This window comes from Paramisgurnus dabryanus, chromosome 7 (assembly GCF_030506205.2).
Source record: "Paramisgurnus dabryanus chromosome 7, PD_genome_1.1, whole genome shotgun sequence".
Taxonomy (NCBI): domain Eukaryota; kingdom Metazoa; phylum Chordata; class Actinopteri; order Cypriniformes; family Cobitidae; genus Paramisgurnus; species Paramisgurnus dabryanus.
Genome location: NC_133343.1, coordinates 23,867,065 through 23,879,127, shown reverse-complemented (window position 1 = coordinate 23,879,127; position 12,063 = coordinate 23,867,065).

Here is a 12,063-nt window from a genome sequence, read left to right as displayed (position 1 = left end):
ATACTTGCACAAACAGCAAAATAACCCACTATTTAAAAAAGAAAACATGAAATCGTATTATTTGACCCCTTTAAAAATACTGATTGTTCTTAAAGTGGCCTGTGATAGGCTGAAAGGTGTCAGAGATCATTCTTTAATGGTCGTTATCAGTAAGAGCATTTCGATTGCAGTCTCCTCTGTATGATTTCTTAAATCGCTCTTGGTGGATTTTGATGTTATTTGCCTCTCGGTTCTTGTGGCACCACATGAAGTCGAACACGCCTGTTGTATCAGTTACTGGTTAGATAAGCATAGCAGTCAAAAAACAGGATGTGGGAGGTCCCATATGGGACAAATCCATTTGGCTCAAAATGCGGTACATCCCGGCAAATAAGGGACAGTTGGCAACCAACCTTGTTTTTACGGACTATCCAGCATCCTGTAAAAGCTCCAACTTAACGTAACAACGATTTATAAGGGCTTCACAGAAACCCTTTGCTAGTTTATTTCATAAATAATATCAGCTGGTGAAATGCATCACCTTGTCACCTATTGAAAAACTAATGCAAAATAAAAGCAGACTCCGTTTAGTCATTTGTCAGCGTTACAGTAGCGGTTACGTTCTTCTAGGTTCGGGGACAAGCAATAAAAAAAGCTGTTGTTCAACTTTCTATCTCCATCCCCAGCACTTCAAGGACTGCAGTAAATTTCCAAGTGAAGCTGGACTTATATTAAAGGAGTAGTCCACTTTATAGATGGGGCCATTTGACTTACCATAGTATTTTTTTTCCTACTATAAAAAGTCAATGGACCCCATCTATTAAGTGGACTACTCCTTTAAATGCTTGAGATTTTAGTGAATAATTTAGAAAGCAACAACATTTCTGGTGGGAGAAAGATCAAGTAATTATCGGATAAATGAGAGAATCTAATTACCTTAAAGGTGCCAAAGAATGCATTGAAATAGTATGTTAAATTGATCTTTGATATTTACATAGAAAGTTTACTAAGTGCAAAAATGTCCATTTACAACCCTAGGATATTTGGAAGGGTCATGAATAATAGACTGTCTAAATGAATGTTTATTTTAAAATACTCAGACGTCACAAGCACGCATTGAATCTTGGGATATCCAAAGCTTTTAACTATTTACCAGCCAGCATTTTTCATGATTTTTACAAAAGTTTAATGCCTTCCAGAAAATGCTAATTTAAATATACAAACATACAATATATCAAATGAAAAAACAGACCCTCTGCTTTAAAAATAAAACTACCTTCATCCTATCTTCATTAGTTCTCTTTTTATCACCTCTCAAATATGGGTAGGTTTCTTCAAAAACACCAAATTTTTTGCACAAAGCTGGGATGATTCAATTTTTGTGATGGACTTTTGATAGAGATCAGATTCAGAGCGATCCTTAAAACTTACACGGACATACAGCTGTTTGCCCTACTAATTTTAATACTTAGAATTTCTCTCTTTAGTGTATTACTGTCACAAAAAATATACTGACATACGTTTTTCATCTAAATGACGACTTCTGTTCTAACTTTAAACTAAAATATCCCTTCTTCTATGCTTTACCATCATCCTTTGTGTTCAGATGAGGGGATGTCCCCCGCCAGGCTTGTCTTCTCTGTTCAGAAAGCATGGAGATGTTCGCCCTTCACTTTGATGGACTCCGACAGATCAACGCTGACATCCATGTGTTTCGCTATGAGCAATGATCCATAGTCTGGCATGACGATGATGTGAATAATGGCAACACTTTTAAAGTGCTCTGAAGCGCCTGCCTTTCTGGCACACCTTCAGACCGCCTGCAACTCAGAGTTACTGAGGAGGCAATGAACAGTTGATGTGAAACGTAATGTGAAAATCAACTGAAGATTCCAAAGGTGGTGGGAAGCTATTAACATGTTAAAGTTACAAACAGCTACATGCTTCCTCTATATACGCAAGCAATACTGGTTTTAGATTCAATGTTAGCTATTGTTTAATAATGTGAATAATTTAATTAGCTCGAGGAGAGCAGCCCAAAAGAGCTGCAATATGCCACTTAATGCCCAAATGTCAGGCAGACAGTTCAGGTCTTCGGCTCTGTTTACACGCACATGGTTATTTTTAAAAACTGAGACATTTCCCTAGCCTGGTTAGCCAGACCTACATCAAGATGTAAGGTCTGGCAACTCTTCACACAAACGGCTCAATGCAAGGGGCGGGATATCAGGTTGCCCCCAAAATGCCTCTGCACGCAATAGGATAGCGCTATGACCAATCAGAGCAACGAAGAAGGTGACGTAGTTACCGTAACCAGTTGGCAAAACTCCAAACACATCTTTCTTGCTTAAAAAGGACTTCAGTAGGGTTATTTGCTCTTCTCTCAAAGAAAAACATAAGTCTAAGTCCTCCATAGTCGCGGCCAAAGCCGCTTCAAAAGAAAGCTGTTCGCCAGCAGCAGCAGCCATTCTTTGTTTTCAAGTAGGAACCGTTGCAGCTCTGTCGTCATCATGTTAAGCCCGCCCCACAGACGCTACACACGATGTGATTGGCCTGACCAAATTTTGGTTTTTGGAGCTGTTAAGTGTATTGTGAGTGCCTAGACTAAACCCTGGCAGCAAATATATTTTGCAGCCGCTAGGGTGCGTCTAGATTTCTAGGCTAACATTTCCCTTCATTTGCGCACTTACACGCCAATGGAGAACTTGCCTCTGAAACTGATTCTTTCTAAAAACTCTGGCCAGAGTGGAGATTTTGAAAATCTTCGGTTGCACGGTTGCATGTAAACTGAGACAAACGTATGTTTAGGCAGCCAACATCACAGTATGCCCCAGAGCTCGCACATATGCCAAAAGTGCGACCTTGTTCAAAAGAGGAACAGGAAGTGATTTGTAGCTGTTTTCGGGATTCTGATTGGCTTACGTGGGCTTGATCTTCTCGTTACACCGCCACCAAGAGGTTGGGCAGCATACATGGGTACATGTCAATGAACACTTTTCTGAAAACTGACATATGTGCACAAAGTTATTTTTGAAACCTAAGAGGTTGAAATGGCCGTTTATGAAAATAGCCTCCCAGGTGTAAACGTGGTCTTCAACTCAACTTCAACTTATTTATTCACAGTATAAAGCACATTTAAATGCAACTGTGTTGCCCAAAGTGCTGCACATCCCAAAGCCTAATGCACACTCATACCACATTGAGTGGATTCTCGGAATCTCAGTGGAATCGCAGAAGCCTCTCCCATGACGCAAATTTCCGGGTGAATGTCTCAAATGACTAGAATGAAGCGAGTAAACTCAAATGTTCGAACGTCCAACTATGCGCAATTAGCACGTTTTTGCCACCTCTACAACGGCTGGTGTGAATGCACCATAAGAAATGTAAAATATATTTTGGGAAAGAATATGTAGGGATTTAAAAAAAACATTATTAAAATCTTAAACTTAATTTGAGACTTAACTAGAAGCCAATTTAGAAAAGACAGCACCGGTGTACTCTCTTTTTTTAATCCCTGTCAGAAGCCTAGCATCAGCATTTTGGTCTAACTGTAAATTATATAGTTGGCACTATTTTAGATCTATTAAATCACGAACAAATAAAAAACATCAATACTGTGCAAAAAAACTTTAAAAAAGATTTGTTGGTTCAACTAAAAAAAGGAACTTACCTGGTTACCTTACAGTAACATAAAAAAAAACATTTTTGTGTTGACTAATATTTTCAAGTTGAATTAACTCAACATTTACGGCAACTGAGTAACTTACTTTTTTAATGTGAACCAACTGTTTTACCTTCAATTAAAGTCCAATTTGATGCTCCTAATATCATGATTACATTATGAGACTTGAGCCTGAATTTCACAGACAGGGTCACAGATGAGCAATTGTTTTTGATGAATATCAGATTGCTGGATTGCGTGATTGGCCAATCATAATTACGTATTCGAAAGAGGCGTTTAAAGAGAGATAAAGCCTTGTCTAGTCCAAGTCAAGACCAAGTTCACAGATCGAGTTTCAAGGGGATTCATTCTTAACTCTGCCTCTACACTCTATGGACTTGGTTCTGACTCGGACTTGAATAAGTTTGACCTGACTACAAAACTGCTTAGCAAGTACAGTGCAGCTACAATGGCAGCCAGCTATATATACGTATATCACTTGTTGGACATTTATCCAGATCCACATCCTCTAACTATCCAACAGACAAGAGGCTGGAGAAGACTTGTAAAAAGACCAACAACCACTTTGAAGGGGCAACTGAGTTCAGTAGCTTAGAAAGGATTATGAAGTATGATTCAGCCGCATGAAGAGCCCTTCAAAGCATTTGCCTGTATAGGAGGCCACTGGTTTCCAAGACTGACGCTTTCCTAAAAGCCTAAGAGAAAAGCTTCAGATAACAAAAAACTTTGTTTGTGTCCAATTCGTGATGCACACCTTACTGCGCTCAAACCTCGAAAAACACAACTCCATTTACAGTATTGTCTTTATGGTCGTCGCTGTTTTGTCAAACAAAGAAACAAATGCATATACTCTCACAAAAGAAAAATCTTTGGTTTGTTGTGGGCGAATGGCTGAATAGCCACATATGAAGCTATAGACCAATTTAGAGTAGACGTCACAGTTACGTCACTGCAAGCTGCGCGTGCAATGCGGTTGCAGAAAAACGGTGGAAATGAATTAGACACGAGTGAAAAGAGCAAGATAACTCACTGGAAAATGTCCGGTTGTGCTGTTAAGTGTCAGAATAAGAATGCCAAAAAAGATGGCTTTCATTTTTATAGAATACCATCGTCAAATACATCATTTGAAGATAAACGTAGGTGTTTATGATTACAATAAGCCCTTAAACGGACAGAATGGAGCGAGGAAATCATCTGGAAATCTTTTAATAATTAGAATAGAAAATAAGTAGAGAAGATGTCCGGTGTTCTGTCGAAGTCTGTTCCCTCCATGTGTTTCTTATAGCGTTTTTATCATGTTACAATTATAATTTATTAAGGAAGAAATAATAAAAACTGTAAAATATGAAATATTTAATAAACGCTATTATATATAATACATGATAGTATGGCTTTTACATGTACTTTAGCGATTCAGACTGTAAAAATATTTGATTTAGCAAAAAAGAACAATACATATACATTACATACATGCATATCAGTAGCCAAGCCATTTAAACTTTTGATCTATCTAAAAAAATAAACGTAATGTGATTAAAACGCTATAAGAAACATTGCACTAAAGGGAAACATAAAGGAATCAGACTTCGACAGAACACGGGATCCATAAAAATCACGGTTTAATGCTAAAACACTTCACAACCCTACTGCGGAGCAGTCACTTTCTGCAACCAGTTTGGCTCCGCCCACAAAAAACGTCATCTCTGTTTGCAAACACGAAATTGGTCTATTGATTCTACTCGAAATTTAGCTTGAACATGCTGAATATGATACAATTTGTATTGAAAGGGCCTTTACAGTAACTTACCTGATGGACTGCTTTTCATAAGTAGTGAATGAGGAATACTTTCAATTTGAAAGTTTTATTTTTATATACCAGCATGCAGGAAGAACTGTGCAATAAGTGGATGAGCTCAACCATTTACAGAAGCCAATGAGAGATGTAGCCACCTCAATAGATGTTTTATGTTTAAAAGCTTGTATAACATACAGCAAGCTACTAAACTGAAAAATAATAGTAAGAAGTAAGAATGATTCACAGGCTTTTTTGATATAGGACCTAAGCTTATCTCTTAACTAAAAGTCATAATTGATGTAGCCTGGAAAACAAATTGCATTGCTATTATATTCATGGATATAACTCTCTAGGTGAATATGATATTTTTATATTACATTTAAAAGATAAGTTCACTTTTAATAGGTGCTAAAGATGTGCTATGGCTAATGTTTTTCTGGTAGGACATCAAAGCAACACTTACCTTTGTGCCTCTCTGCACCAGTGGGTTTACAAGCTGACCTTCACCATCCAACCATCCCCTGTGGTGCCGGTTCAGAAATATCCCAGCATGTCCTGCAGCCAACCACAGAGACACATTCAGAAGAGTCCTTATGCTGGTGGTTGGTTATGGCATAAGAGTGCTTATTTCTCAAAATAGATGGTAACTTAAAAAAAAGTGTATGATTTCTGGCCACATGTCTCTACTTTAGTATCTTCCTAAAGCTTTTTCTGTTTTGTCATTTCCAGTTACACTTATTCCCAGTCAAGTTTTTTGATGCATAAGCATGAATGCAGGATATTGAACTATAGCTACTGTACTTTTTGGTAGGTAGTGGTTGGTGTGCTAGCTGTTAAAGGTGGAAAATGCCTGTGGAAAAAACTGTTCTTGTGCCTTGATGTTTTAGTGCATGGGGATCTGTAGCACCGTCTGCCTGAGGGAAGAAGTGCAACAGGTTGTGGTTGTGGCCTGGGTGAGAGTGGTCTTTGATGATGATAGTTGCCTGTTCTTTTTTTTCACTCTGAAAAGTCATGGAGGTTGAACATGGGCACGTCAGTTATCTTTTCAGCTGTCATACAAGTCTATTGCAGTCACCCTTTAAATGCATATACAGTAACTGTATTTTTGCTGCTCTTTAAATGCTAGCACATCTTTATATATTATATTATATTATATTATATTATATTATATTATATTATATTATATTATATTGCAGTGGCGGAGCTAGACTTTTAAAACAGGGGTGGCAAAGGGGTGGCAATGTATTATTTTGGGGGGTTAATATACAAAGTATTCAATTACACTAAAAATAAATTATTTTCCACAAAATGTATATAGATTAAATTGAAGTTGTTTATTTTCCAAAATGTACACAATTATAGCCTATATGTATTAAGTATACAGCAAAAAATAGATCAACTGGGATCTGTTTGGCCCTGATCTGCACCTGACTTTTGCTTCTTTAGAAACAAGTTGGTAATATCAATTTTTCTCTTCACTCTGTTGTCCCTATACAAAGGAAAACTTGGTTACACACCTCATGAAGAAACCAAAATTTAATTTGCTTGTTTTTATTTACCATAAGTACACCGTTACTAATAATACAAATACTAAAGTAATACATTACAACAAGATCTGAGTATATTGACAACACAAGGAAAATTGCTTAAAGACGTCTAGACATGTTATGTTAAGGGAGGAGGGAACGAGTTTCCATAAACTTTAATATAATGATGCAAATAGACTTCTGTCCCTCACATTAAGCTATGCAATTGCTTCAGATGACTTTGTGAAATTATAATCCAACCCTCTCAGACCCAAGTCACCCAAACTGACGTGAAAAAAGCACGAGGCGCCGAAAAGCGCGTTGTTTACATCCCTGAACTATCTCCACGGTGGTTTTATTAAGTTTAATATGCTGCATTACACGTGCCAATATGAAGAAGCCTACCTAATGTCTGTGATTTTTGCTGAACATTTGCTAACAACACTTTTTATTATTTTAAGCATCTTCACGCAGGCGTGACAGTATTAGTCAGTTTCACAAGACTAGTAATGCTCATTGACGTATTAATGCTATGCACTACAGTGCAACGTCTCCCTTACTTCCCGTTAAAACAGTACTTTGTTTAATTTAATACCAATAAAAGCCGTACATACCAGCAAAACGCTCTTCATCGATCCTGTGTGTACTGCCGCGTTATGTTTTGGAGCACGAAGGAGCTGCGACCATAACCAATAGGCTTGTTCGACTTCATGCAGCGCCGCAAGAATCGACAACTGGATTACGTCAAAGTACCGCGAGAGCGATTCGCAAAATCATATGGAGGAGTTTGCTTTTAAGTCGCTCTCGTGGAACTTTGACGTCACCGGCTGTCGATTCTTGTGGCGCTGCATGAAGTCGAAAAAGCCTAATGAAAAGTGTAGCAGCAACAGCACACTGCACGCTTGTGTGTGCTGCGCATTCACGTCAGCTGGGAGATTTGAGAAATGCTCGTAAAAATCAAACATTGTAATGTTTTCAGCGGGGTGGCAACAGGGGTGGCAAGGGCTTCGTCTGGGGTGCAATTGCCACCCCAATTAGCCCTCTGGCTCCGCCACTGTTATAAGGCGATTCCACAGTTTCAGTCCTCAAGGGGTTTAATAAACAATATAGATAATATAATATCCGCAGTTGTTGTCATTTTTTTATTTTTAGTTCACCGTTTTGTTTAAGATAGATGTAAGAAATAATAAAGTTAATTTTATCCCACTAAGCTACTGGCATTATCTTGTAATGAGACTTTATTTTATTTCCGTCCCCAGAAATTAGGTATGTCAGGGTGAGACATTCAGTGCATCTGGGTTTTTCCTAAATCATTTCTTTCATTTCCTTTAAAGGTGCAGTGTGTACATTTTAGCGGCATCTAGTGGTGAGGTTGCGAATTGCAACCAATGGCTCAGTCCACTGCTCACCTCTCGCTTTTGAAACCCTTAGAGATGCTACGCTAGCCGCCACCGGACAAACATGTCATCATCTTAGACAACTTACAGTAGTAAAAAAAGTTTGTCCGTTAAGGGCTTTTGTAGAAACATGGTTAGTGTATGTAGATAAAAACATCTCATTCTAAGGTGATAAACACATAGAGGTTCATTATGAAAGGTCTTTATACGCCCTGATAATATATTTTTGTATATTATGTTGCATGTCTATCAAGAAATCCTTCTAAAAATTACAGACTGCACATTTAATTTTGGTTCATAAGATTTATATTGGTGTGTCTTCTACAAAATACTACTACTTAAACTGAAAGTATATTTTCCTTAATCTACCACGATGCAACGGAACCATTTACTAACGTTCGTAACTCCTTCTGTCCGAACAGTAACGAAAGTTAAACTATGAATCTAAAGGAAACATAGATATAATTTGTCCATGTATTTCTATCAGTAACAAAATGATAAAAACATCTTGTGTGGGTTAAATTCTGATATGAATCAGAATCAGAATGAGTTTTATTTGCCAGGTGTGCACAAGCACACAAGGAATTTGTTGTGGTTTTCAGGGAGCTCTTGGTACATACATATCAAGTGAGAACAGAAGGTACATTTTAAAAGTAAAACTAAGAAAGTAAGTAATAACAAATAAGTAAAATAAAATAAATAATAATACCAATGTGGTATACATTTGGATCAGAAGACATAGAGATTTGTATTGTATATACAACAGGATGAATAGAATATATGAATATGAATATATATATATATATATATATATATATATATATATATATATATATATATATATATATATATATATATATATATATATATATATACACAGAATTTACTCTCAGCAGTAAAAGTGAATAATAAACAGGGGTAATTGCTATGTTTAACAGTTTAAGCTGGAGATAGCGTTGGGGAAAAAACGGTTCTTATGCCTACATGTTTTAGTGCAAAAAGATCTACATCTGCCTGAGGGCAGTAGTGCAAAAAGGTTATGTCCGGGGTGAGTGGGGTCTGTGATGATGTTACCTGCCCGTTTACATCATGTTACATGTTACCTGCCCGTTTAATTTATGCGTTGCTAAATTATAAATTTGTTAATAAATCAGGATAAAACAGGGGCAGAGAGTTTCTGTCAAAAAATCATAACGACTGAACATTTTATTCTGATGCTAAATTTCAATTTCATAATGTCTCAATGGTTCTCAAGTCAGATATAAGATTGTCTAGGTCAGTGGTTTTCAAACTTTTTTAGGAGCGACCCTAATTTAAAAAAATACAAATTATGCGACCCACACTCTACCCCCCCCTTAGTAGCATGAAGCAGGGCGGGGCCGAAAGCCGTCATAGTGGAGTGAGCCCGGTGAAACGTGCACGCGCGCATCTGTATGTATTACCTAATGAGCAGACCCGACGCCAGACACAAATTCACGGATGGGCATTTCATTTTTTCAGGGGGCACAAATGAGATCAACCTCACTGCAATTCATAATATCATTAATTATGAAAATGGGCAAAAAACAAGGAAGAACTGACATACTCAACACAACCGAGGAGTCTTAAAAATTGGACCTAGCCTATACTGAAGCAGTCTAAAAACACGTCGCAGGGCTCGACATCAATGCTTGTCCGCTTATCAGGGACAAGTAACGTTAGATTAAAACGCCAATAACAATCACCAAAACACGCTAATGATTCTGCATCCTTTAGTCTCAATGACAACCGAAAGTGCATAATGTAATAACGCTAAGTTAAACAAATAAGTGCAACAAACACAAAGTGAGTTAACACTGACAAAGTGGGTTAAACATACTGCGGTAAAAATGTGAAGTTTTTAATAACATGATACAGTTAAGCAGCATCACATCACGGTTGAAAATGTGACAGATTTCATGACAGTTCACTAAACAAGTAATTAATATTAAGCCACTTACATTTTAGACGCAATGTTGACTGTTTTTGTGGTTTCAGCAGCGAAAATAGTTCAAAGATAACAGCAGAACCATAACGTGTCAGTCTTACTGCAAAACTCAACCGAGTTGTAACGGTGGCGTTCCCTTTCAATACGGTTCACTTCGCATTGCGTCAGTTTGCTGACGCTATGGGGGGAAACTCCTGTTTACTCCGTGATTGAAGCCTATTGGTTAACGTCTGTAGAAAATACAGACCAATGACGTTTGAGCCCGCGCGGGGGCGTGGCACACGTCCCTATATAAGCCGGTGAAATACGTCAAGAGCTCATTACTTTTCTCCTTCAGCGCGAACCTTCTCGCTGCTCCGAAGAAGAAGCCCTTACTCGCCGTCGATCCAAGCACTGCAGCGGACTACAACACACCAGCGTGTTCCCCTGCCGCTTTCCGGTGAGCCTAAAAGAGAGTATCTAAAAGAGCAGAAGCGCGTAGAGATAATGTCGCTTCGGCATTGCGGCTCCTGCCGAGCCCCTTTGCCTGTGGAGGATTTCCACAAGGAGTGCGTCATCTGTCTGGGTCCTGCCCACGCCGAGGCCGTACTCGCCGAGGCGGGCTGCGCCCACTGCGAGCTCCTTCCTATCGCGGTGCTGCGCTCCCGCCTCGAGATCTTTAAACGGAAGGCTTCCCGTGCTCTCCCGCCTAAACAGCAGCGGAGCCGTGAAGCTGGAAGACGCCCTGAGACCGAGTCCACGCCGGCTCATCCCCCGCGTGCTCTGTCTCCCCGCCGTCACCCTGTCACCTTCGCCCATGAAGACCTGCGCCCCCTGCCGAGTGCTAGCGGCATGGTTTCCTTTGGGTCCGGTGACAACTTGGAAGTGATGTCATCCTCTGAGGAGTTAGAGGATTGGGCGGCTTCGGATGACGACGCCCACGCAGCCGCCGCTGATGAACCTACCGAGTCGCGTCCTGGTTCACCAGGAGCTCACCAAATCTTGGCGTGCTCCCCACTCCACCCGAGCTCAGAGCGCCGTCTCCCACGTCCTCTCCGTAGTGGACGGCGCCGACGAACACGGCTACTCCAAGATGCCGCCGCTCGAGGAAACTGTCGCCGCCCATCTCTGCCCGTCTTCAGCCGGCGGATGGAGGGCGAAGTTGAACCATCCATCAAAGCCCTGTCGCCTGACATCGACCCTGGCGTCAAAATCTTACGCCGCTGACGGCCACGCTGCATCCGCTCTCCATACGATGGCGGTGCTGCAGGTATACCAGGCAAAGCTCCTCCGTGACATGGACGAGACAGGTCCGGACCCGTCGACCTTTCAGAACCTGCGCAGCGCGACTGATCTGGCCCTTCGCGCCACTAAAGTCGCCACTCAGGCTGTAGGAAGAGCCATGGCCAGCCTGGTTGTTCTGGAGAGACATCTGTGGCTGAACTTGACGGAGATAAAGGACACGGATCGGGTTGCCCTTCTTGACTCGCCCGTGTCACCGTCGGGGCTCTTCGGCTCCGCTGTGGAGGGGTTCACCCAGCGCTTCACTGAGGCACAGAAATCGTCGCAGGCTATGCGGCATTTTCTACCTAAACGATCTGCCTCAGCGTCTGAGACCGGCCGCCCAAAACCGCCGCCAGCTCAACGCCCTAAGCCAGCACCAGCTCAGCCCCAGCAGAGAGCTGAACCGGAGGTCAAGCGCCAGCGTCCTGCACGACCGGCTGGCCCGCCTCGACGCC